Source organism: Myotis davidii, unplaced genomic scaffold, assembly GCF_000327345.1.
Source record: "Myotis davidii unplaced genomic scaffold, ASM32734v1 scaffold11, whole genome shotgun sequence".
In the NCBI taxonomy this organism is placed as follows: Eukaryota; Metazoa; Chordata; class Mammalia; order Chiroptera; family Vespertilionidae; genus Myotis; species Myotis davidii.
The window spans coordinates 3,033,552-3,039,841 of NW_006285791.1; positions in this window are offsets into that span (position 1 = coordinate 3,033,552).

Consider the following 6,290-nt stretch of genomic DNA (forward strand, 5'->3'; position numbering starts at 1 on the left):
CTTAGCATAATGCTCTCCAGTTCCATCCATGCCGTTGCAAATGGTAAGAGTTCCTTCTATTTTACTGCAGCATAGTATTCCATCGTGTAGATGTACCACAGTTTTCTAATCCACTCATCTGCTGATGGGCACTTAGGCTGTTTCCAAATCTTAACTACACCATAGTACTTTTTATCATATTTTGAAAAGGGAAATGCTGTTTTTTAGCACTGTAGCTGTAAAATTAAAACTGATGTATGGAAAGATAATGCTCAGTTTTAAACGTTAAAAGTGTACAAGTTGCTTTGTGACAATAAAACTAAATGTGTACACACAAAAAAAAACTGATGTAAAAAAAATATAAGGCCTTACAGTAAATTTAGGCTAACCTTAAAACATTATGAGGTAATGTACTTACTGAAAACTGGAAATGAAGTAGATGATGGGGAAGAACTAATAGACACTCCTGGAATTAAGAGGCATGTCCTGAAACTAATTGAAACAATTTTAAAAATTATAAAAAATATTCAGAAAAACAACAACAAACAACACACCAGGCAGATCATAAAGTGGGTGTGATCTTAAGAAGTACATCAACATTGATGAACAAGATTCACAGTCAAAATAAAAGGTCCCAGGTACACTGTCCTACCAACCTTAGTCTTCCAACTTCTTTGCTTAGTGCCTCCCAATAGCAGTCTGCAATCAAAACAAAACATGCTATTTAACATGAAAGAATGAGTTTGTACATTATAATTAAGTCCTTTTGCTATCAAATGTATACACTTTATCAGATGTATTACCAACAAATGTTTGAAATTATTGGTCAATTTAAAATTTGTTATAGTCAACTGTAAAAATTAGGAGAGTTTATACTTGTGAATAAATATTTTTCCTGTAAAAGAAATAGTGAATGACTTCAAGGGAAAATATAATTCTCTAGCCAAACACATCAGTCACCTCTGGAAGTATCTAGAACTCTCTTTCAAAAGAATATTGCCATCAGATATTGAGATCATAAAACAAATAATAAAATTAGATATTTTATAGCTCTTTTCTTTTTTAAATTTAAGATTCCAGAGCCACAATCCTGAAGATTCTGATTTCCCAGAAGTGCTTGCATATATGTATTTTTAAGTAGCTTCTATAGGTTTGTTCAAGGATCAGCCCAGTTGAGGGGACCACAATATTAGGAAGATGGAGTGAAAGATTTTAGCAGGATTCATAGAGATACTTGAAAGGGCAAACATACACCAAAAACAGACTTGGTAGAGAAAACAGTTAATAAACAGAATCCTTAATTTCCCAGTAAAACCTGGTCAATACAGATATCTTTAGCCAGTTAATAGGCATTTGAAAGAGATAAACATAAAAAGGGTGATAGTCATAACTAAATTTCATTAAATGGCTTCATTATGTAGAACCCGAGTTCTTCATTCTTGACTTATTTGTAACTATTTTGTAATCTGCAACTCAATGCTCCAGACTGGTCAGATTTTGCTTGAGCTGGAGAGATTCCTAAATTAGATTCTTGAAAGAACCTATTTGACTTTTAAAAATGGTTATCCTGATAAGATCTTATGGTGCATATTTAGCTCTTTGAAGTGAATAACTGCTTGTGGGCATCAAGAAAGGACAGTTGACCAAAAACAGAATATCCTTTGCACTTCAATCGTTTATTTGTTTAGGCTCCCCTCACCTTTAAATCATCACAACAATGATCATGTATAACTCTGTGGAAAGATGAGTGGCTTTTGTTTTGATCACTCAATGTGGGCAATTTTGGAGAACGAATATAAATGTAAATTTCCTGTCTTAAATGGAAAAATAAGAAGACATTAGCTTTGCTGTCTCATTGTGTTTGGTTTACAGTCCCAGAGTAAAGCTTTGCAGATGATGAGACTGAAAGAACACTTGAAATTGGACTTCATAAAGGAGCCATTAAGTCCAGGTCCTTGAGATGCCTGATAGAGAGGATCACCAGAGTATGGTCATGCTCCTCCCCAGGGAGGACATCCACCTGGAACAGAAAAACCACAGAGCCTTCACGGCCACAGCCACAGGAGAAGGCTCTGAGCTTGAGGATTACACATACAGAGGCTGAAGCATTAAAAACAACCGTGTACACTCTACTTAACGCAGTGCTAATGCCCACTTAAAAAATGAGCAGGATCTCTAAATAAAGGACACCCATGCACTAGAATGTGTTGCTTGCACTTGTAAAAGTTTATGACTTTCAAAGCACAACCATGTACCTCCTCTTTGGGTCTTCCTGGTTGTTGGTTGTTTTACATGTTACTTACTTTGATATAGGTACAATCCCTTTGGATACACTACTAATGAGAATTTTAAGTTGAGTTGTTCAATCTAGAATTAGAATTTATGTTGTCAGAATTGGAGGATCTCAGGTTTTAAAGATTTCTTTTAATGTGGCCACCAGAAAAGGGTGGACACTTTTATAAAGTGTTTAGTTGTTATATAGAAATTAAGCAATTTATAGAGGAATCACAGGAGGAAGAAAAGTAGAAACTTCCCATGATGATCTATGTTTTCCTGAGTGGCTCTTGGTTGGTGTGCCCAGGCTTAGATTCCACGCTTTGAATTATAGATTCAAAGGCACAGATTCTAGGGCTACATGCTGCGACTGCAATTCTTGCCCATGGCCTAATTTTTTCCACTTACTAGTACTGTGATAGAATCTGCTTCCCAAGATGACAGAGAGAACTAGCCTTGCCTACTCATAATCTCATATCCAACCCTTAGGATGCTTCACGTTTTAGTATAATTTTATTTTCAATATAAAATTTATTTACATGTTGCTTCTCACTTTCTCTCCCATAGGTTACCAAGAAACTCACCTGTGAGGAACTGAAAATCTGGATAGGCTCAGCCAACATGAGAGACACAGCTGTGGTTCTGCATCTGCTTCTGTTGCAGAAGACCAAAAAAAATCCAAGCGAAGCTTTAAGGAACAGGAGGGACACTGTTTATTTACACTGGTGGACTCAGGGAATGACTTTCCAAATATTAGTAAAGTAACATGCAGGGGCTTCTCTTTTATATCTTCCTAGGGTCTTTGTCCCGCAAATATGGATTATGCTTCCGATCCTTTTTGTGAGCCTTGCAAGAAGGCCCCCAGGTGTTGGGGGGGTCTCCAGGCCATAGCTAATGGTCTGGCCTGGTGCCAGCGTTAATAACCCTCCCTCCAGGGGAGTGCACTGTTCACAGTTTTATGGCCTCTGTAACAGGTTCTGCAAGACCAGTTTCTGGGAACAAGGTCCAGTTTCTGAACAAGGTAGTGACTTAATTATAGGTTATCAAGAATGTACACTGGGCTGACTGGCATGCATTCAGATTGCTAGCCCCCCCCAATATCAGGGTTACATTGGAATTAGCTCTTTTTAGCCTCCTCACTTCAGCTCAGACCTGATGGGTGCAATGAAGATTTGACTGCCATTTTGGCAGCTCCAGAAATGACTGATGTCTTTGACATCTCAAGGGCTCATTTGTCTGGCATAACTGCAGGCCAGAGCCTGGCAGTCTCCAAGATAATCCATTGGCCATGCTAGAGGTTACTGAGGATGATTCAGAGTTAACCCTTACCAACCAAACAAGCAAAGTGGAAAACCCTGAAATCTTCAGGGTGGACTGCCCGTCTTTCCTCTTTCTTATCTTTCACAAGGAAACCAAGACTATTCTTCTCTATGGCAGAATTTTCACCCCTTAAGCAAGGGACTGACTGTACTCAAACAACCTTCTGATTCTTCAAATTAGCTGAATTTTATTTGTAGAAAACACTCAGTATAGGTGCAACTGAAAGAGTTAAACCATGCTTCTTAACAATGTTTTTATTTTTCAACTATCTCACATAGAATATCCATCCTTGGTTTTGTTTACATTGGTTAAACAAATTATGGCATGCCATTCATTTTACTTATTTAAAAAATCATGATCAACACCACTTCTTTCTTAAGTCACCGTCGACTTGCTCAGAACCCCATTTAAAGGTTATTAAACTTCAGAGTGTTATTTTTCCCCAAAGGAACAATATTGTTCATCAACAACTGAACTAAAGGCATTTAGTAAGAGGAGCTAATCTTCATTGGGTGTGTGACAGGTACCAGGCACTCCCATGATGACCTAACATAATTTTCATCAAAATCCTGAGAGTCAGGAATTATTGTGGTTTTTTTTTTCATTTTAGAGATGGGAAACTTATACAGGTTTAGCTATTTAACACATAAATGACTGACTGTATTTTCAAATCCAGAAAGTTTGATACAAGATCCCACCTCTTAACCATGATCAATCCTGCTCTATTCATAAGTCTGTATTCTGAGACTTGGAGCCAGGGCCTCTATGGTAAAAAATGAAGCAGGAAGAAAAAGAGGGCAGTTGTTTTTCTCCTTTATTTCACAAAGGAATGGGCACAGTTTAGAAATGACACTTGCAGAATTTTTCAAGTTTACAAAGAAGTTTCATACTTGAAATTGTTTAATAGGAAAATGTGTTTTTATTTTATGATCTCTCCTGTAAGTGTGTGTGCGCGCGTGCACGTGTGCGTGCATATGTGTGTCCCTCTCCACTTCTCAATTCCCACTTTCTGATCATCAAGCTCTTCTTCCTCCAGGACTCCAGGTGCTCATTGTCTCAAGTCCCTTTCCAAGGGCTCCCACTGAGAACAGGGCAGAAAGAGTCCTGGATGTGAAGTCAGGAGAACTAACTTGAAATCCTGACTTTGTGCACTTGGTGAGTGACAAACTGGGTGAGACAGGAACATCTCAGGGTTCAGCCTCCTCCTCTAAGTTCCAATCCTGCCCCCTTCCTAAGGCTGCTGGGAGATTCACAAGTTCACACAAAAGAAAAAGCTTGATAGTTGTTAACTTTATAATTACATGCTGCCAAAATGTACAGCTGTCCGGGGCACAGCAAAGGGGCCCTCTGCATCCCCTTTAGGGTCATCCCTTCTTTTGTTGGGTCCCTCCCTTTTTCCCTCTCTGCTTTCTCTTTTGAGGAAGAGTCCTACTCCTTCTTTGTCTTGTCTCTGGGCTTGATTATCTAATGCCAGTTGCATACCCTGTGTGTGTGTGTGTGTGTATATGTGTGTGTGTGTGCGTGTGTGTGTGCGTGTGTGTGTGTGTGTGTCTTAATTTTGCAGTCATTCTGCATTTTTAGTTTTATCTGATGGCAATGATTCAGAGAAAGTTTGGAGTATTTTCCCCAAACACTTAAAATTTGAATAGTATTTCCACTTTTAAGTGAGCTGGGGACACACTCCAGCTTATAGCTAGTTCAATACCTTTGCTCATGTCAAACTTAAATCAACTTGAAATTCACTGATATAATAACTATAATATTAACCACCATTCTTAACTTGCTGGATTGGAAACTTGTATCAGGTGAATCATTCCCATGATGCTGCTTCATTGTAATGAGATTGCTTCTCTATCTTCGTTACCTACAATTTAGATTTTTAATAGCTTTAGACAGAACTGAACAAAAATTCTGTAATGTTTTACTACTGAAAAGTACTGGTAACACTGTACCATTAAACATTTACGAGTGGCCTGAGAGGGCTTTGCATTGAGTAACTTTGCATATCCTATGCTACGCAAGTGACGGGGTACACCCTAATAATACACTCCCAGATCTTGTTTCAAATAACTTTCATTGTCTCAGCTGATGTCTGAGTCACCATAGTTTCCAAATGAAGTACTGTCAGAAGCAGCCAATTGATACTGGTCAAGCCAATGACGTCAAAGAAAGGTAAGGGGCAAGGGCAAGGGCAACTGAAATGGTGAAACATTTCAGTTGTGGATTTTTTTATTTGAATGTTGGGGAGTTTTCTTTCTTTTTTGTTGTTCTTCACCTCAAGATACTTTTTTTTATTGGTTTTTCGGAGGGAAGAGAGAGAAGGAGAGAGAGAGAGAGAGAGAGAGAGAGAGAGAGAAGAAACATAGACTGGTTGCCTCCTCAGGAGCCCAGACCAGGAGTGGGAAGCAAACTCACAATCCAGGTACGTGTCCTTGACTGGGAATTGAACCCATGACCCTTTGGTTTGAGGGCCAACACTCTAACCACTGAACAACACTGGCCAGTGCTTTATTCTCTTTTAAAAGAAAATCTTGAGTCAATAAAAAGAAAAAGAAAAATGCAGGATATTTAGAAAATAATAATAAACACCATAACATGTTAGAATCTATGAGCTATACCTGAAACAGTGTTCATATAAAATGTTTTTGACCCTACTTAATAAAAAATTAAAATAAGTAAGCATCCAACTCAAGAAATTAGGAAAAGAATAACAAAAG